Source organism: Heptranchias perlo, chromosome 20 (assembly GCF_035084215.1).
Source record: "Heptranchias perlo isolate sHepPer1 chromosome 20, sHepPer1.hap1, whole genome shotgun sequence".
In the NCBI taxonomy this organism is placed as follows: domain Eukaryota; kingdom Metazoa; phylum Chordata; class Chondrichthyes; order Hexanchiformes; family Hexanchidae; genus Heptranchias; species Heptranchias perlo.
In genome coordinates this window covers 13,925,248-13,946,799 of record NC_090344.1, presented here as the reverse complement: position 1 = coordinate 13,946,799, position 21,552 = coordinate 13,925,248, and the positions used below count along the sequence as shown (strand labels likewise).

General features: G+C 45.3%; 2 non-coding genes across 2 annotated transcripts; both read right to left on the bottom strand.

Moving 5' to 3' along the window:
- Positions 1-1,540: 1,540 nt before the first annotated feature.
- On the bottom strand, positions 1,541-1,624 carry trnay-gua (transfer RNA tyrosine (anticodon GUA)). Its single transcript is given in 2 exon segments — positions 1,541-1,576; positions 1,588-1,624. It is a non-coding gene; the product is annotated as a tRNA-Tyr (tRNA).
- Positions 1,625-5,208: 3,584 nt separating this feature from the next.
- On the bottom strand, positions 5,209-5,301 carry trnay-gua (transfer RNA tyrosine (anticodon GUA)). The gene is made up of 2 exons: positions 5,265-5,301; positions 5,209-5,244 (listed from the first exon to the last, which is right to left on the bottom strand). It is a non-coding gene; the product is annotated as a tRNA-Tyr (tRNA).
- Positions 5,302-21,552: the final 16,251 nt, after the last annotated feature.

Genomic DNA, 21,552 nt, shown 5'->3' with positions numbered 1-21,552 from the left:
TAATCCTTGTCCAAGTGACTGCTAATTCTATCCCGGATTATCGTTGCTAGAACTTTCCCCACTACCGTGGTTAAACTGACTGGTCTGTAGATGCTGGGTTTTATCATTCACCCTTTCTTGAACAAGAATGTAACATTTGCAATTCTCCAGTCCTCTGGCATCACCCCCATACCATGGGATGTTTGGAAGATTATGGCCAGTACCTCTGCAATTTCCACCGTTACTTCCCCCAGCAAAGTAGGATGCATCCCATCCGGACCAGGTGACGTTTCTACTTTAAGTACAGACAGCCTTTATAGTACCTCCTCTTTATGAATTTTTCGCCAATCCAGTATCTCAACGACATCTTCCCTTACTGACACTTTGGCAGCATTTTCTTCCTTGGGAAAGACAGATGCAAAGTATTTATTTAGTGCCTCCGCCATGCCCACTGCCTCCTATTGCTACTTGCTCACTCTATCCTGGGCCAGTGGTGCAATGGATAACGCATTTGACTAAAAATCACAAGATTATAAGTTCGACTCCAATTAGGCTTGGATTTTTTTTTTGCAAACTGTGCATTATTTTATGGCCTTCAATACCTTGTAAGCTGTCCTACTTGCTGCTGCTGCCGGGCTGCATACCTGGTAAGTGCCTTCTTAGTGCAGCAAGCAGTGCATCAGTGTCATAATTTGAAAGTCCTGAATTCAATCTTCACAGAAGACATCAAGGATTACGAAGCTTTTTTTTTCCATCTCTCACCTCATCTTTCCATCTTTGCTGCAGAGCAAAATCAAGAACTTTTGCTTGCTGCAGCACATCAAAAGATTTGCTGCCCCTTGACCACTCTGTACCCAAACACACAGCAAAGTTTAGGAAATACATGGGCTATGGAATCACTGACAACACTCTTGTTTCTGTATAATTGCACCAAGACAAACGGTGAGTGGAGAATATAATCAATGATCCCACTACTTCTCACATGTTAAGTGAGCGCTCTACCAGTTGAGCTAATTCCTCGTTTGCTGTTTGTAAATCGCCCTTCACAGTTCCCGCCTCGCACTCGCCTCCAAGCTGCTCCACGACCAGCAGAGAAATCTTGCCTTGGGTTGCCGCTCCCTGAATATATGAAATACTTTGCTCCAATAAGCGGTATCGAGCATCAGCAGGTGAGGAACAGCAGAACGGGAAGCCACAGTAATCATGAATGATGCTGAGAAGAGCCCGAGCCTGCGGAAGGAAGATGAGGTCACTGGAAAGCAACAGCCGCCCGAGCTTGAGGGAGCAGCGTGAGCCCTGACTGACTGACTGATCGAAGACCTTTTTGCCTGAAATTGAGGGCGATTTGAAGTGTTGCTGCTCAAAGGCACTCCCTGCTGGTGAGCAGAGGCAAATGCTCGAGTGAAACAGCCGTGCTTGGGCAGAAACAGAAAGCTTCACGGTTTGAGAAAGGAAAAGTGGTGTCCTGTGACTCAGTGGCAACATGTTAATCTGGGAGGTGCCTGTAAAGTTCAAAGAGCGACCTTGAGGTAATTGCTGCTTATTCCAAAAGCACACTCACTCCTTCGAGCCGGAATTGAACCAGCGACCTAAGGATTGTTTAATTCACTACAGTCCTCCGCTCTACCAGCTGAGCTATCGAAGGGAAGTGATAAAAATTGATGTCTGTGGTGATTATTCACCGTGCGCCTGTTGACATGTTCAGACTCATGGACTCCAGTGCTGATCGAAGACTTCTTTCACCTGAAAGCGAGAGCTGAGTGTTTTGAAGTATTGCTGCTCAAAAGCACTCCCTGCTGGTGAGCAGAGGCAAAACAGCCTTGTTTGGGCAGACACAAAAAGTTTTGCGGCTTGAGAAAGGAAAAGAGGCGTCCTGTGCCTTCATGGCAACATGTTAATCTGTAAGGTGCCTGTAAAGTTAAGAGAGCGACCTTGAACTAACTGCTGCTTATTGCAAAATCACGCATACTCCTTCGAGCAGGAATTGAACAAATGACGTAAGGATGACTTTATCTTATTTTCCACGACAGTCTTGTCGCGCTACCAGCTGAGATATCGAAGGGAAGCGGCAAAAATGTTTCACTTTGGTGATTGTTCACCGTGCACCTTTGACACACCCGGACTCGTGGATTCCAGTGCTCATGACTGAGGCTGACTCGGTACCTGCTCATACCGCAGCGCTGTGGGAGTGTGAGCTGCTCTGTGTTCTCCACAGCCTGGGCCAGTGACACAATGAATAATGTGACTGATTATTGATCTGGAGATTGTGGGTTTAAGTTTACGGAGGGTGTCAAGTGGAAGGCCGGGCCTGGAGAGCATTGGAATAGTCGAGTCTAGAAGCAAACAAAGGCACGGATGAGGGTTTCAGCAGCAGAACTTCATTCTGGCAGTTGGGATTTGTTTCTGCTGATGTTAATAACCGCTATAACTGGGCTGAAATTCAATATTCTGGAACTATGTCAAATCAATCAACTTTGTTTCAAACGGAATGGTTCAATTACTTGCTGAATTCAAGATAAGAGACTAATTGATGTCCTAATTACCGATTATTATGCCTATTCTCCTTTCTCACTGCAGATTATTTCAGCTCGCATACCTTCAATTACTCTCATGGCCAAGTCCCAGTTCCCCGGTCCTTCCTGATTGCCTTATCCAGCCTTCAGATCCATGGAAGGTATCGGTAATGTACCCGGGATCACTAAACACAAAACCCAGTCTGTGAATCACTTTCAGCTACTGGACTTATCGTGTGTCCCACAGCATCTCTCTCACCTTCAATGCGTGAATAGAGCATCAGGCCTGGAAATCTCGTCTTCAATTTAAATACACTCATCAAATGTATTTAACAAAATACAAACAAGTAAACACATCACGGACCAATAATCCAGCACTAAATTCAAAGGAGTAAGTCTGTTATCAAACTCCTTGAGTGGACAGAATAAAGAAAAATCCCAACTCTAAGATTCCCTCGAATCCTTTGCAAATACCTTACAAATCTTGACAATAATCAACAAGTCTAATTTAATGTTGACCTTTATCTTGAGTGGGGTTGGAATACAGAAGTGATGCTTCAGTTGCAAAGAACCTTGGTCAGACCCCATCTGGAGAACTGGGCACTGAACCGAGAGAGAGATCAATCGACCTTGGGAAAGATACAGTGCAGATTCACCAGAATGATGCCGGGGTTAAAAGGATTAAATTATGAGGATAGGTGGCATGAACTTGGTTTTTATTCCCATGAGTTTGGAACATTGAGATGTGATCTCACTGAGGTGTTTAAAATAATAAAGGTGGACAATAAGGTAGATACAGAGAATTTTTTTCTTCTGGAGGGGGAATCCAGAACAAGTCAGTAATATATATCAAGAAAAGCAGTGGTCCCAGAATCGACCCCTGGGGAACACCACTGTATACCTCCCTCCATTCCGAAAATCAGTCATTCACCACTACTCTCTGCTTCATGTTATTCAGCCAATTCTGTATCAATGCTGCTACTGCCCCTTTTATTCCATGGGCTTCAATCTTGATGACAAGCCTATTATGCGGCACTGTATCAAACGCCTTTTGAAAGTCCATACACACCACATCAACCGAATGGTCCTCATCGACCCTCTCTGTTACCTTGTCAAAAAACTGTATCAAGTTAGTTAAACACGATTTGCCTTTAACAAATCCGTGCTGGCTTTCCCTAATCCTTGTCCAAGTGACTGCTAATTCTATCCCGGATTATCGTTGATAGAACTTTCCCCACTACCGAGGTTAAACTGACTGGTCTGTAGATGCTGGGTTTTATCATTCACCCTTTCTTGAACAAGAATGTAACATTTGCAATTCTCCAGTCCTCTGGCATCACCCCCATACCAAGGGATGTTTGGAAGATTATGGCCAGTACCTCTGCAATTTCCACCGTTACTTCCCCCAGCAAAGTAGGATGCATCCCATCCGGACCAGGTGACGTTTCTACTTTAAGTACAGACAGCCTTTCAAGTACCTCCTCTTTATGAATTTTTCGCCAATCCAGTATCTCAACGACATCTTCCTTTACTGACACTTTGGCAGCATTTTCTTCCTTGGTAAAGACAGATGCAAAGTATTTATTTAGTGCCTCCGCCATGCCCACTGCCTCCTATTGCTACTTGCTAACTCTGTCCTGGGCCAGTGGTGCAATGGATAACGCATTTGACTAAAAATCACAAGATTATAAGTTCGACTCCTATTAGGCTTGGATTTTTTTTTTGCACACTGTGCATTATTTTATGGCCTTCAATACCTTGCAAGCTGTCCTACTTGCTGGTGCTGCCGGGCTGCATACCTGGTAAGTGCCTTCTTAGTGCAGCAAGCAGTGCATCAGTGTCATAATTTGAAAGTCCTGAATTCAATCTTCACAGAAGACATCAAGGATTACGAAGCTTTTTTTTTCCATCTCTCACCTCATCTTTCCATCTTTGCTGCAGAGCAAAATCAAGAACTTTTGCTTGCTGCAGCACATCAAAAGATTTGCTGCCCCTTGACCTCTCTGTACCCAAACACACAGCGAAGTTTAGGAAATACATGGGCTATGGAATCACTGACAACACTCTTGTTTCTGTATAATTGCACCAAGACAAACGGTGAGTGGAGAATATAATCAATGATCCCACTACTTCTCACATGCTAAGTGACAGCTTTACCAGTTGAGCTAATTCCTCGTTTGCTGTTTGTAAATCGCCCTTCACAGTTCCCGCCTCGCACTCGCCTCCAAGCTGCTCCACGACCAGCAGAGAAATCTTGCCTTGGGTTGCCGCTCCCTGAATATATGAAATACTTTGCTCCAATCAGCGGTATCGAGCATCAGCAAGTGAGGAACAGCAGAACGGGAAGCCACAGTAATCATGAATGATGCTGAGAAGAGCCCGAGCCTGCGGAAGGAAGACGAGGTCACCGGAAAGCAACAGCCGCCCGAGCTTGAGGGAGCAGCGTGAGCCCTGACTGACTGACTGATCGAAGACCTTTGTGCCTGAAATTGAGGGCGATTTGAAGTGTTGCTGCTCAAAGGCACTCCCTGCTGGTGAGCAGAGGGAAATGCTCGAGTGAAACAGCCGTGCTTGGGCAGAAACAGAAAGCTTCACGGTTTGAGAAAGGAAAAGTGGTGTCCTGTGACTGAGTGGCAAAATGTCAATCTGCAACGTGCCTGCAAAGTTCAGAGAGCGACCTTGTGGTAATTGCTGCTTATTCCAAAAACACACTCACTCCTTCGAGCCGGAATTAAACCAGCGACCTAAGGATTACTTCAATTGTTTAATTCACTACAGTCCTCCGCTCTACCAGCTGAGCTATCGAAGGGAAGTGATAGAAAAGATTGTCTTTGGTGATTGTTCACCGTGCGCCTGTTGACATGTTCAGACTCGTGGAGTCCGGTGCTGATCGAAGACTTCTTTTGCCTGAAAGCGAGAGCTGAGTGTTTTGAAGTATTGCTGCTCAAAAGCACTCCCTGCTGGTGAGCAGAGGCAAAACAGCCGTGTTTGGGCAGACACAAAAAGTTCTAAAGTTTGAGAAAGGAAAAGCGGCGTCCTGTGCTTTCATGGCAACATGTTAATCTGTAAGTTGCCTGTAAAGTTAAGAGTGCGACCTTGAACTAATTGCTGCTTATTGCAAAATCATGCGTACTCCTTCGAGCAGGAATTGAACAAATGACATCAAGATGACTTCAACTTATTTTCTACGATAATCTTGTCGCGCTACCAACTGAGATATCAAAGGGAAGCGACTAAAATGTTTCACTTTGGTGATTGTTCACCGTGCACCTTTGACACACCCGGACTCGTGGATTCCAGTGCTCATGACTGAGGCTGACTCGGTAACTGCTCATACCGCAGCGCTGTGGGAGTGTGAGCTGCTCCGTGTTCTCCACAGCCTGGGCCAGTGACACAATGAATAATGTGACTGATTATTGATCTGGAGATTGTGGGTTCAAGTTTACGGAGGGTGTAAAGTGGAAGGCCGGGCCTGGAGAGCATTGGAATAGTCGAGTCTAGAGATAAACAAAGGCATGGATGAGGGTTTCAGCAGCAGAACTTCATTCTGGCAATTGGGATTTGTTTCTGCTGATGTTAATAACCGCTATAACTGGGCTGAAATTCAATATTCTGGATTTATGTCAAATAAATCAACTTTGTTTCAAACGGAATGGGTCAATTACTTGCTGAATTCAAGATAAGAGACTAATTGATGTCCTAATTATCGATTATTATGCCTTTTCTCCTTTCTCACTGTAAATTATTTCAGTTCGCATACCTTCAATTACTCTCATGGCCAAGTCCCAGTTCCCCGGTCCTTCCTGAGTGCATTTTCCAGTCTTGGGATCCAGGGAAGGTATCGGTAATGTACCCGGGATCACTAAACACAAAACCCAGTCTCTGAATCACTTTCAGCTACTGGACTTATCGTGTGTCCCACAGCATCTCTCTCACCTTCAATGCGTGAATAGAGCATCAGGCCTGGGAATCTCGGCTTAAATTTAAATCCACTCTGCAAATGTATTTAACAAAATACAAACAAGAAAACACATCACGGCTCAATAATCCAGCAATAAATTCAAAAGAGTAAGTCTGTTATCAAACTCCTTGAGTGGACAGAATAAAGAAAAATCCCAACTCTAAGATTCCCTCGAATCCTTTGCAAATACCTTACAAATCTTGACAATAATCAACAAGTCTAATTTAATGTTGACCTTTATCTTGAGTGGGGTTGGAATACAGAAATGATGCTTCAGTTGTAAAGAACCTTGGTCAGACCCCACCTGGAGAACTGGGCACCGAACCGAGAGAGAGATCAATCGGCCTTGGGAAAGATACAGTGCCGATTCACCAGAATGATGCCGGGGTTAAAGGGATTAAATTATGAGGACGTGTTGCATAAACTTAGTTTTTATTCCATTGATTTTAAAACATTGAGATGTGATCTCATCGAGATGTTTAAGATAATAAAGTATAACAATAAGGTAGATACAGAGAAATGATTTCTTCTGGAGGGGGAATCCAGAACAAGAGGGCAAAAGAAATAGAAGCAGGAGTGGGGATACGGCCCCTCGAGCCTGCTCTGCCATTCAGTAAGTACATGGCTGATCTTCTATCTTAACTCCACTTTCCTGCCTGATTCCTTGATTCCCTTGGTGTACAAAAATCTCTTGATCTCATTCTTGAATATACTCAATGACTGAGCATCCACAGCCCTCTGGTGTTGAGAATTCTAAGGATTCACAACCCTCTGATTAAAGAAATTTTTCCTCATCTCAGTCCTAAATGGCCGATCACTTATCCTGAGACTATGCCCCCTCATTCTAGACTTTCCAGCCAGTGGAAACAGCCTCTCAGCATCGACCCTGTCAAGCCCTCTAAGAATGTTAGATGTTTCAATGAGATCATCTCACATTCTTCTAAACTCCAGAGAATATAGGGCCATTCTACTTAATCTCTCCGCATACAACAACCCTCTCATCTCAGGAATCAATCTCGTGAACCTTTGTTGCACCCCCTCTAAGGCAAGTGTATCCTTGCTCGGGTAAGGAGACCAAAACTCTACACAGTACTCCAGGTGTGGTCTCACCAAAGCCCTATATAATTGCAGCAAGACTTTCTTACTCTTATTCTCCAACCCACTTAAAATAAAGGACAACATATTATTTGCTTTCCTAATTGTTTGCTGTACCTGCATGTTAACTTTCTGTGCTCTGTGTACAAGGACACACAAATCCCTCTGAACACCAACATTTCTTAGACTCTCACCTTTTAAAAAATATTCTGCTTTTCTATTCTTCCTACCAAAGTGAATAATTTCCACATTTCCCCACATTGTACTCCATCTGCCACCTTCTTCATAATCTTAAAATTAGAGCGAGGTCATTTACGAGCAAAATAAGGTGGCAATTTTTCACACAAACTCACTTCCCTGAGAGGCTGTGGATGCTGGGGCTCGATTGAAATTTTCAATATTGAGATTGATAGATTTGTGTTGTGTGAGGGTTGCAAGGGATATGGAGCAAAGTCAAGTAAATGGAGTTGTGATACAGATTAGTCCTGATCCAATTGAACGGCGGAGTAGGCTTCAGGGGCTGAATGGCTAATTCCAGTTCCTGAACCCAGTCATTGACACCAATCGCCTCCAGTCTGATAAAAAAACACCACAGGCACTGACACAAATCTCCTCCGAACTGATTAAAACCAACTCCACAGTCACTGATACCAACATCCTCCTGTCTGATATAATCCAACCCCACAGTCACTGACACCCATCTCACTGAATGGTGGAACAGGCTCGAGGGGCTGAATGGTCTACTCCTGTTCCTTATGTTCCGATGCCACACTGAATTTGCTAACATTCCTCTTCACAGTTCATAATGCTCCCTATCTTGGTGTTGTCTGGAAATGTTGATCTTATGCCCTTGTTCCCAAGCCCAGGTCATTTCTCGATATTGAGAAGAGCAATGGTCCCAACACTGCCCCTGGGGGACACCACTGTTTACATCCCCACAGTCTGAAAAACATCCATTAACCACTACTCTGCCCTTTATCCAACTTCCCATCCACACTGACCCACTCCCTTTAATACCGTGAGCTTTAATCTGATCAACAAGCCTCCTGTCCGGCATCTTCTCAAACACTTTTTAACAATCCATCTTCACAACATCCATTGCATTTTATCCCTACACTGTGTTATTTCCTCCAATAATCCCTGCTGTCTGTCCTGAATTAATCCATTTGATTCCCAATGTTGAAATCTTTGCTCCACCCACACGGTTCCATCTGTTTTTCGCCATAACAGAAAGGGCCAGTTTTCCCCAAGAGTTTCACACCAATCAGCTTTCAAAATGAGGCAGAGTTTCAGCCAATGAGGGAGATCCGGGCTCAGCCCCGCCCACTCGGTGCCGCAAGTCCCGCCCCTCACACACTCCCATTGGTTGGAGGACCAACCGCCCGCTCGGTCCTCCAGTCCCTCTCCGCTCTTCCTATTGGTCCGGAGCTCCCGTCAATCACCCGGGCAGTGTGAGCTGAGCATGCGCGGCGGGCGGCGAGTGAGGCCGAGATCGTGTCCGCAACAGGTAAGAGATGGGCGGGGGGAGCGGGTTAATAAACCCCGGGGGAGGAGGCGGGGGCTTCACAAACCCCGAGTGCGGCCCCGGGCCCGAATATCAAACAGTGAACATTCTCCTCTCTCTCTCTACACTCCGGGGGCTCCGGTTTAGATCAGACCGGAAACTCAACAAACGGCCCGCGGCCTCCGAGCATGCTCAGTGTCAGCGTCAAACCTCGTGACTCATCGAATCAGGGAGCGTCTGTAAATGAAGGAGAAATGGTGATCGGTCAGGGAGCGTCTGTAAATGAAGGAGAAATGGAGATCGGTCAGGGAGCGTCTGTAAATGAAGGAGAAATGGAGATCGGTCAGGGAGCGTCTGTAAATGAAGGAGAAATGGTGACCGGTCAGGGAGCGTCTGTAAATGTAGGAGAAATGGTGATCAGTCAGGGAGTGTCTCTAAATGAAGGAGAAAAGGTGACCGGTCAGGGAGCGTCTGTAAATGTAGGAGAAATGGTGATCGGTCAGGGAGCGTCTGTAAATGAAGTAGAAATGGTGACCGGTCAGGGAGCATCAGTAAATGTAGGAGAAATGGTGATCGGTCAGGGAGTGTCTGTAAATGAAGGAGAAATGGTGATCGGTGAGGGAGCGTCTGTAAATGAAGGAGAAATGGTGATCGGTTAGGGAGTGTCTGTAAATGAGGGAGAAATGGTGATCGGTCAGGGAGCGTCTGTAAATGAAGGATAAATGGTGTTCGGTGAGGGAGCATCTGAAAATGAAGGAGAAACAGTGATCGGTCAGAGAGCGTCTGTAAATAAAGGACAATAGTGATCGGTCAGGGAGCAACTCCAACCCCCTTGCAATAAATTCTAACTTTCCATTTGCCTTCCTGGTTGCTTGTTGTACCAGCAAGTTAACTTTGTGTTTTTTGTACGAGGGCACCTTAATTTCTCTGAACACGAACATTTAATATTTTCTCACCATTTAAAAAGTATTCTGTTTTTCTATTCTTCCTACCAAAGTGAATAACCTCACATTTCCCCACATAATACTCTATCTACAACCTACTTGCCCATTCACTTAACCTGTCTATATCCCTTTCCAGACTCTTTGTGTTCTCCTCACAGCTTACTTTCCCACCTAGCTTGATATCATCAGCAAACTTGGATACATTACACTCAGTTCCATCATCTAAGTCATTGATATATATTGTAAGTAGCTGAGGCCCAAGCACTGATCCTTGCGGCAGCCCACTGGTTACATGTCTAGGTCATTAATATATCTCAAAAAGACTCATGGTCCAAATACCAACGCCTGTGGAACATCACTGTATACTTCCTTCCAGTCTGTGAAACAATGATTCACCACTGTTCTCCACATTGTCTGGCAGCAAATTTTGTATCCATGCTCCCATGGGCTTCAATTTTACTAACAGTTCCATTAGGTGGTATTTACCAAACGCCTTTTAAATGTCCATGTACACAACATCGAGTGCAGTACCCTCATCAACCCTCTCCGTTATTTCTTTGAAGAACTCAATCAAATTAGACAGACATGATTTTACTTTTAACAAATCTATATTGACTGTCATTTATTAACCCACGTTCTTCCAAGTGAGAATTAATTTTGTCCCGGATTCTGGCCTCTAGAAGTTTCCCACCACCGACGTTAGGCTGACTGGCCTGTAATTGCCGGGTTTATCCCTCTCCCACAATTTTGAACAGGGGTGTAACACTTGCAATCCTCCAGTCCTCAGACATCACTCCCATATCCAAGGAGGATTGGAAGATTGTGGTCAGAGCCTCCGCTATCTACACCCTTACTTCCCTCAGTAATCTCGGAGGCATCCCATCTGGACCGAAAGACTTTTTTACTTTGAGCACTGCCAATCTTTTAAGTACCTCCTCTTTACCTATTTTTATCGTCTCCAATATCACGACTACCTCCTCCTTAACTGTTACAATGGCAGAATCCTCTTCTCTGGTGAAGACGGATGTAAAGTATTCATTTAGTGCCTCAGCCATGCCCTCTGCCTCCACAAGAAGATCTCCTTTTTTGTCCCAAATCGACCCCACCCTTCCTCTGACTCCCCTTTTACTATTTGTAAAAGACTTTTGGATTCCCTTTTATGTTAACCACCAATCTATTCTCATAATCTCTCTTTGCACTTCTTATTCCCTTTTTTAGATCTCCTCTGTACTTTCTTTGTTCAGCCTGGTTCACTACTGTATTATGAACCTTAAATTCGTCATAAGCCTCCTTTTTCTGTTTCATTTTAATCACTATCTCTTTAGTCATCCAGGGAGCTCTAGCTTTGGATGCCCTTCCTTTCTCCCCCGTGGGAATCTGTCTGCTCTGTACCCGAACCAACTCCTCCTTCAAGGCCTCCCATTGTTCAATTACTGTTTTGTTCCCAATTTTTGATTCCAATCCACCTGGACAAGATCCCTTTTTAACTCACTGAAGTTAGCCCTCCTCCAGTCACGTCGTTTCACATTTGTTTGTTCCTTTTCCTTTTCCGTAACTATTCTAAACCTAATGAGATTATGATCACTGCTGCCCCACTGAAACATGCTCCACCTGCCCCACTTCATTCTTCACACCGAGCCCACTGCTGTACTCACATTCACTCTCTCACATTCACTCTCTCACATTCACTCTCTCACGCTCTCTCACCCTTTCACTCATGGTTTAGGACCACTGAAAGGTGATGCAATGGGTTTGGATTTCAGCACAGGGAGAAGGGAGAGTGTGTGGGACGGGTATTTATAGCTTTGGGGGAACAAGAGAGGAAAGAATATTCCATAGCAACTGGATTAGCCTGTTCTGAATTTCCATCCTGTACTTTCAGTGATGACTTTTGTAAATTCAATTTACAGGGTATTGGAAGGGGAGGATGTGCAGACGGGAAACTCAAACCAAAGACCACGTCAAGATCTGACAGAGTCACTCGATTCATCAGGACCTGAATATCATCGGTCTTTGAATGTGGAAGGAGAAATGTTTCTCTGTTCTATCTCTGGGAGAAGATTTCAAACATCAGTGTGAAAGGAAAAGCACCGAGACACACACACCCGAGTGAGAGTGTTCCAGTGCACTGACTGTGGAAAGAGCTTTCACCAGTTACACAGCCTGAAAAAACACCGCACCATTCAGAGCGGGGAGAAACCGTACACGTGTTCTGTGTGTGGACGAGGCTTCAACTGATCGTCCAACCTGGAGAGACACAAGGACACCCGGACCACGGAGAAACCGTGGAAATGTGGGGACTGTGGGAAGGGATTCAATTCCCCGTCACAGCTGGAAACTCATCGACGCAGTCACACTGGGGAGAGGCCATTCATCTGCTCTGTGTGTAAGAAGAGATTCACTCTGACATACAGCCTCCTGATACACCAGCGCACTCAAACTGGGGAGAGGCCATTCTCCTGCTCCGTGTGTGAGAAGAGATTCACTCGGTCATCCAACCTGCTGAAACACCAGCGAGTTCATTCCGATAATAGACCTTTCAAATGTTCTGACTGTGAGAAGAGGTTTAAAAGCAAATGTAATCTGCTGAAACACCAACACACTCACACTGGGGAGAGGCCGTTCATCTGCTCCATGTGTGGGAAGGGATTCATTATTTCATCTGAACTGCTAATGCACCAGCTAGTTCACTCTGGGGAGAGACCTTTGAAATGTTCTGACTGTGAGAAGAGCTTTAAAAGCAGAAACGAACTGTGGAGACACCAACGCACTCACACTGGGGAGAGACTGTTCACCTGTTCCGTGTGTAAGTTGAGATTCACTCGGTCATCCCACCTTCTGTCACACCAGCGAGTTCACTCTGGAGAGAGACCTTTTAAATGTTCTGACAGTGAGAAGGGCTTTAAAAGCACAAATGATCTGCTGAAACAGCAACGCACTCACACTGGGGAGAGACTGTTCACCTGCTCTGTGTGTGGGAAGGGATTCACTAATTCATCCCACCTTGTCAGACATCAACTTGTTCACATTGGGGAGAGACCTTTTAACTCAGTGACTGTGAGAAGAGCTTTAAAAGCAGAAACGAACTATGGAGACACCAGCGCACTCACACTGGGGAGAGACCGTTCACCTGCTCCGTGTGGAAGAAGAGATTCACTCGGTCATCCCACCTTCTGTCACACCAACGATTTCACTCTGATGAGAGACCCATTAAATGTTCTGACTGTGAGAAGAGCTTTAAAAGTGGAAACGAATTGCTGAGAGACCAACGCACTCACACTTCGGAGAGGCCGTTCACCTGCTCCATGTGTAAGAAGAGATTTACTCAGTCATCCCACCTTCTGTCACACCAGCGAGTTCACACTGGGGAGAGACCTTTAAATGTTTTGACTGTGAGAGGGCTTTCAAAGCACAAATGATCTGCTGAAACACCAACACACTCACACTGGGGAGAGACTGTTCACCTGCTCCCTGTGTGGGAAGGGATTCACTTTTTCATCCCACCTTCTGAGATGGGTTGCACCCAAGCAGAACCGGGACCAATATCCTCGAGGGGGCTTTTGCTAGTTCTGTTGGTGACGGTTTAAGCTATATCGCAGAGGAATGGGTAGCAAAGGGCAGGTAAAGATAGGACAAATTCAGACCAGGAAACGGGAAGTAGAAAAGCAGTTAGTTACGTAGTTAGCGACTTAGAAAGGCAAAAGAAGCAAAGGTTAAATAGTGTTCAGCACAGGAATTTGACGGGGTTAAAGGGCATATACTTCAATGCAAGGAGTATTACAAACAAAGCGGATGGGGTGATATCAATAGTGTACAAAATTATGAGGGGCCGAGATAAAGTAGACAGGAAGTACCTGTTTCCCCTAGCGGAGAGTTCAAGAACTGGAGGACATAGATTTAAACTGATTGGCGGAAGGATGATAGGGGACATGAGGAAAAACTTTTTTACCCAGAGGGTGGTGGGTGTATGGAATTCACTGCCCGAATTGGTGGTACAGGCAGGGACCCTCAACTCATTTAAAAAGTACCTGGACCTGCACCTAAAGTGCTGTAAGCTGCAGGTCTACGGACTGGGTGCTGGAAGGTGGGATTAGAATGGGCACCTCATTGTTCTTCGAGCCGGCGCGGACACGATGGGCCGAATGGCCCTCTTCTGTGCTGTATTTATTCTATGTTTCTATGGTTCTATGAGCTGAGGGCACAGATAGACACATGGCGGCATGATATCATTGCTTTAATGGAAACCTGGGTGAAAGAGGGGGATAATTGGCAGCTCAATATTGGATTGTTTCGCAGGCTATTGAGTTTTCAGGCAGGATAGAGTGGGTGATAAAATGGATGGTGGTAGCATTATTGGTTAAAGAGTCAATTACAGTTGTGAGGAGGGGTGATATGCTAAATGGATCATCAATTGAGGCCATATGGGTTGATTTAAGAAATAAAAAAGGGGCTGTCACACTACTAGGCGTGTACTATCGACCCCCGAATAGCAAAAGAGAGATAGAAGAACAAATATGTCGGCAAATTTCTGAGTGCAAAAACAAGAGGGCAATAATAGTCGGGGACTTCAACTATCCTAACATCAACTGGGATTCAAACAGCGTGAGGGGCACAGAGGGCGCAAAATTCTTGATCGGTGTCCAGGAGAACTTTTTGAGCCAGTACGTGACAAGCCCAACAAGAGGGGATGCAATTCTAGATTTAGTCTAGATGGGAAATGAAGATGGACAAGTGGGTGAAGTGACAGTGGGTGACTATATTGGGGATAGTGACCATAATTCAGGTAGTTTTAGCATTATTATGGAAAAGGACAAAGTTAAATCAGGAGTAAACGTTTTAAATTTGGGGAAGGCAAATTTTACAGCTCTAAGAGGTGATTTGGCAGAAGTGGACTGGACACAACTACTTGAAGAGAAATCAGTGGCAAGCCAGTGGGAGGCACTAAAAAGTGAAATTCTATGGGTGCAATGCAGACACGTCCCCTCAAAGAAAAGGGTGACACTGCCAAATTTAGAGCCCCCTGGTTGTCTAGAAGTATACAGGGCAAGATAAAGCAGAAAAAGAAAGCATATGACTGTCACAGAAAACAAAATACTACAGAAAGCCTAGGGGTGTATGGAAAGTACAGGGATGACGTAAAAAAGGAAATAAGGAAAGCAAAGGGAGGGCATGAAAAAATATTAGCTGGTAAGATTAAAGAAAACCCAAAGATGTTTTATCAGTACATTAAGAACAAGAGGATAGCGAAGGAAAAGGTGGGACCTATCAGGGATGATAAGGGTAACTTGTGTGTAGAAGCAGAGGATGTGGGTAGTGATTTAAATGAATATTTTGTCTCCGTATTCACAAAGGAACAGGATGATCTGGACGTAGTAGTTGAAGAGGAGAGTTGTGAAATATTGGATAAGGTAAACATAACGAGAGAGGAAGTACTAGAGGGACTGGAATCCTTGAAAGTTGATAAGTCACCAGGGCCGGATGGATTGTTTCCTCGGCTATTGAAGGAAGCCAGGGAGGAAATAGCGGATGCTCTGAGGATCATTTTCCAATCCTCACTAGATACAGGGGAGATACCGGAGGACTGGAAGACTGCAAACGTAGTACCATGGTTTAAAAAGGATACGAGGGAAAGGCAGAACAATTATTGGCCGGTCAGTCTTACCTCGGTGGTGGGCAAACTATTCGAATCAATACTGAGAGATGGGATAAACTGTCACTTGGAAAGGCATGGTTTAATCAGGGATAGTCAGCATGGATTTGTTCAGGGAAGGTTATGCCTTACAAATCTGATTGAATTCTTTGAGGAAGTGACAAGGAGGATTGATGAGGGTAGTGCTGTTGGATGTTGTCTACATGGATTGTAGTAAGGCATTTGACAAGGTCCCACGTGGCAGACTGGTCAGAAAGGTAAAAACCCATTGGATACAGGGAAATGTGGTGAATTAGATCCAAAATTGGCTCAGTAACAGGAAACAAAGCTTATAATTCGATGGATGTCTTTGCGAATGGAAGTCCATTTCCAGTGGTGTGCCGCAGGGCACAGTGTTGGGTCCCTTGCTGTTTGTGGTATACATTAATGATTTGGACTTGAATGTAGGGGGCATGATTAGCAAATTGCAGACGACACACAAATTGACCGTGTAGCTGATAGTGAAGAGGATAGCTGCAGACTCCAAGAAGATATGAATGGGTTAGTGGAATGGGCGGAAAAGTGGCAAATGCAGTTCAACCCGGAGAAGTGTGAGATAATGCACTTCGGGAGGGCAAACAGTAAAAGGGAATACGCAGTAAACGGGAATATATTGAGAGGGGGAGAGGAAGTGAGATACCATGGAGTGCATGTGCACAGGTCCCTGAATGCGGCAGTACAGGTAGATAAGGTTGTGAAGAAGGCATATGGAATGCTCTCCGTTATCAGCCAAGGTATAGAATACATAAGCAGGGATGTAATGATGGAATTGTATAAAATGCTGGTAAGGCCACAGCTGGAATATTGTGAGAAGTTCTGGTCACCACATTACAGGAAGGATGTAATTGCTCTGGAGAGAGTGCAGGGAAGATTTAGAAGAATGTTGCCAGGGTTTGTAAATTGCAGCTATGAGGAGAGATTGGATAGGCTGGGGTTGTTTTTCTTGGAGCAAAGGAGGCTGAGGGGAGACTTGATTGAGTTTTACAAAATGATGAGGGGACTGGATTGAGTCGACAGGAAGTATCTGTTTCCCCTAGTGGAGAGGTCAAGAACTAGAGGACATAGATTTAAGATGATTGGCAGAAGGATTAGAGGGGACATGAGGAAAAACTTTTTTACCCAGAGGGTGGTGGGTGTTTGGAATTCCCTGCCTGAATTGGTGGTAGAGGCAGGGACCCTCAACTCTTTTAAAAAGTACCTGTACCTGCACCGAAAGTGCTGTAAGCTACAGGGCTATGGACCAGGTGCTGGAAGGTGGGATTAGAATGGGCAACTGGTTGTTCTTCGAGCCGACGCGGACACGATGGGCCGAATGGCCCCCTTCTGTGCTGTATCTTTTCCATGGTTCTCTGGTTACCCTATATCCAGTAATACCAGGTTTTGGCTGTTGTCAGAAATAGTCCCTTCGTGGTCGTCAATTGTAGGATTTAAACCACTATTTTCAGGATTATAATCTAATCCAATCTAAGGACTGGTTCCTGACAACAGCAAGATCACCACTGGTACTGGTATTGTGGATGAAGGCAAAACAGATTTATTAAGCACATCACAATTAGTACAAAAAAGGTGATACTTAAAAAAGAGAAAAAGTCACAGTCTGTTCCTTGAAACCTCGGAAGTATCCCTCCAAGTGACTACGGTGCGGTCTCTCTCTCTCTCTCGCTGTGATCTGTTGACTGAAGAGTTATCTTCTTCCTTGCCAGAATCTTGTGCGCCTTCCTCAGATTTTGAGGTCTCTTCTTATCCCCATTTTCAGTCAATGTGGCAGTTCACTATCACATCCACATCTCTCAGCCTCACCATTATTCATGTCTCTCAACCTTCAGAAGTTACATTCCAAGCATAACTCCCGGTATCATCCGTGTCTTGTTGTTACAGAATTAACAGTACCTTATCTTAGAGTTTACATTGCCAGCCTTCACAGAACCGTTTGTATAAACAGACTTCTATTCACTAGCTTGTGGAGGCTCGAGATAGAGAGGCCTAAGCCTGCGTGACTCCTTGATTTAATTAACCTTCAGTCCCTTTATCGACATGTCTTTTAGACATTATGCTATTCCAGCACATCCTCCCTTAGTGCCTCTGATTTACCCACAGTCTGTTCATTCCCACTTTAATGTTATCAGCATTCTATTAGTTTTAACTGCAAACTTGACTATAATAACCATCATGCATCCTTCTCGGCCCACCAGCACTTTCTTATTGAATACACGTTACATGGTTCATACTATATTAATACACAGTACAGTTTACATTAAAAGACACACAGATTCATGGTACATTTCATTCTACTTCTCCTATTGATTATAATTATACTAAATTATATCTGTTAATGGGTTAATCCTTACACATTGTTCTTGTTCTTCCTGACTCGAAACACCGTTGTACAGGAGCCTTCTGTTCCGTTCCGAGGAGCCCTGAACCATAAAAGGGAGCGGCTGGGACACATTTCTTACACGCCTCAAGATTAACCCGCACGGCGACTTTGCTGTCAGGGAAGAGAGACGAGAAAGACCAAAGTGCCATTTGCCCCTCTCAGTGTGGCCCTGAAGGACTGTCTCCAGGCTGAAGTTCTGTTCCCACCGGACGATCCTCCCCCCAGATTGTCCTTTCTGAGCTCCAGTCAGGTGATGCTAAACACTCAGGTGGGAAAGACCAAAATCTACAAGGTATTTGAAACTAAGCTGATTTATTTAACATGTATCAAGAAAATTAAACTCCAGCCCAGTTATAGGGGTTATTAACATCAGCAGAAACAAACCCCAACTGTCAGAATGAACATGGTTCAGTCCTGGATGTGATTAACAGCAGAATCCAACCCCTGCAGTCATATGTGAACTCGTTGGTGTCTCAGCACGTGTGATGACTGAGTGAATCCCTTCCCACACACGGAGCAGGTGAACAGTCTCTCCCCAATGGGCATGTGTTGATGTGTCAGCAGTTCATTTCTGCTTTTAAAGCTCTTCTCACAGTCAGTGAATTAAAAGGTCACTCAATAGTGTGAACAAGTTGATGTCTCAGAAGATGAGATGAATTAGTGAATCCCTTCCCACACACGGAGCAGGTGAACAGTCTCTCCCCAGTGTGAGTTTGTTGGTGTTTCAGGAGATCATTTGTGCTTTTAAAGCCCTTCTCACAGTCAGAACATTTAAAAAGTCTCTCCCCAGGGTGAGTACGTTGGTGTGTCAGCAGATTCCTTTTGCTTTTAAACCTCATCTCACAGTCAGAACATTTAAAAGGTCTCTTATCAGTGTGAACTCGCTGGTGTCTCAGCAGGGTTTATGAACGATTAAATCTCTTCTTACACACAGAGCAGGAGAATGGCCTCTCCCCAGTGTGAGTGCGTTGGTGTGTCAGCAGATTAATTTTGCTTTTAAACCTCTTCTCACAGACGGAACATTTAAAAGGTGTCTCATCTGAGTGAAGTCGCTGGTGTATCAGCAGGTTGGATGACTGAGTGAATCTCTTCCCACACACAGAGCAGGAGAACGGCCTCTCCCCAGTGTGAACTCGCTGGTGTCTCAACAGGTGGGATGACCGAGTAAATCTCTTCTTACACACGGAGCAGGAGAACGGCCTCTCCCCAGTGTGAGTGCGTTTGTGCGTCAGCAGATTAATTTTGCTTTTAAACCTCTTCTCACAGTCAGAACATTTAAAAGGTCTCTCATCGGAGTGAAGTCGCTGGTGTATCAGCAGGTTGGATGACTGAGTGAATCTCTTCCCACACACAGAGCAGGAGAACGGCCTCTCCCCAGTGTGAACTCGCTGGTGTGCCATCAGGTGGGATGAACGAATAAATCTCTTCTTACACAAGGAACAGGAGAACGGCCTCTCCCCAGTGTGAGCGCTTTGATGTCTCAGCAGATTAATTTTGCTTTTAAAGCTCCTCTCACAGTCAGAACATTTAAAAGGTCTCTCATCAGTGTGAACTCGCTGGTGTCTCAGCAGGTTGGATGACTGAGTGAATCTCTTCTTACACACGGATCAGGTGAATGGCCTCTCCCCAGTGTGACTGTGTCGATGAGTTTCCAGCTCTGACGGGTAATTGAATCCCTTCCCACAGTCCCCACATTTCCACGGTTTCTCCGTGGTCCGGGTGTCCTTGTGTCTCTCCAGGTTGGACGATCAGTCGAAGCCTCATCCACACACAGAACACGTGTACGGTTTCTCCCCGCTGTGAATGGTGTGGTGATTTTTCAGGCTGTGTCACTGGTTAAAGCTCTTTCCACAGTCAGTGCACTGGAACACTCTCACTCGGTGCTTTTCCACTCACACTGATGCTTGAAATCTTCTCCCACAGACAGAACAGAGGCCGTTGATATTCAGGTCCTGATGAATCGAGTGACTGTCAGATTTGACGTGATCTTTGGTTTGAGTTTCCCTCTGCAAATCCTCCCCTTCTCATACCCTGTAAAAGGTTATAAAAGTTATCACTGTAAGTAGAGGATACAAATTCAGAACAGACAATTCTAGTTTCGATGGAACATTCTTTCCTCTCTTTTTCCTACAAAGATGTAAATCCCCGTCCCACACACTGTGGTGAAATCCAAACCCATCGCATCACCTTTCAGTGTCCCAAAACCATGAGCAAAAGGGTGAGAGAGCGTGAGAGAGTGAATGTGACAGTGGGTGAATGTGGGAATGTGAGAGTGAGCGTGAGAGAGTGAATGTGACAGAGGGTGAATGTGAATGTGAGAGAGTGAATGTGAGAGGGTGAATGTGAGAGGGTGAATGTGAGAGAGTGAATGTGAGAGAGTGAATATGAGAGAGCGAATGTGAGTACAGCAGTGGGCTCGGTGTGGAGAATGAAGTGGGGCAGGTGGAGCATGTTTCAGTGGGGCAGCAGTGATCATAATCTCATTAGGGTTAGAATAGTTACGGAAAAGGACAAGGAACAATCAAATGTGAAAATACTTAACTGGAGGAGGGCTAATTCCAGTGAGTTAAAAAGGGATCTTGTCCAGGTGGATTGGAATCAAAAATTGGCAACAAAACAGTAATTGAACAATGGGAGGCCTTGAAGGAGGAGTTGCTTTGGGTACAGAGTAGACCGATTCCCACGAGGAGGAAAGGAACGGCCTCCAAAGCTCGAGATCCCTGGATGCAGAGATCACCATTTCTCCTTCATTTAAAGACGCTCCCTGACCGATCACCATTTCTCCTTCATTTACAGACGCTCCCTGACCGATCACTATTTCTCCTTCATTTACAGACGCTCCCTGAGAATTCCCAGTTTACACCGCGCATGCGCGGGGCCGCGGCCTTTTGTTGAGAGTTGGTCCGGAGCGAAACGGGAGAAACCGGAAACCGGCGGGTAGTGAGGGGGGGGATAATGTTCACTGTTTTATATTCGGGTCTGGGGCCGCACTTGGGGTTTGTGAAGCCTGAGCCTGGGCCTGAGCCCGGACCCGGGCCCCGGGGTTTAATGATCCTCTTGCTCCGATCCTCTCACCTGCACCGAACGCGCTCCTCCCGCAGCCTCGACTGACCGCGCATGCTCAGGACACACTGCCCGATAATGAGTCATACTGCGCCTGCGCACTGTGCTCCACTGATTCAGATAGGGCACAATCTGTACCGCGCAGCATGCTGGGTGATGCAGCCGCCATTGATGGTCTTGATATCTGGCCGAAAAGGGAATCGATTGGAAGCAGGGAGAGCGCGTTTGGACCAAGGATCAGAAAATAAACTGAAACTCCAGCCCTTCGTGCCATTTTAACCGGCAAAAACACACAGCGTTGACGCGCCCACCCTCCCCACACTTTGGTGAACTCCAGAAAATATTTTTTTCGGTAACTTTTATCAAATTTGTTTTATTAAATATTGCAACTGACGGGTTCAATTAAGGTTTATTTTCCAACTGCACC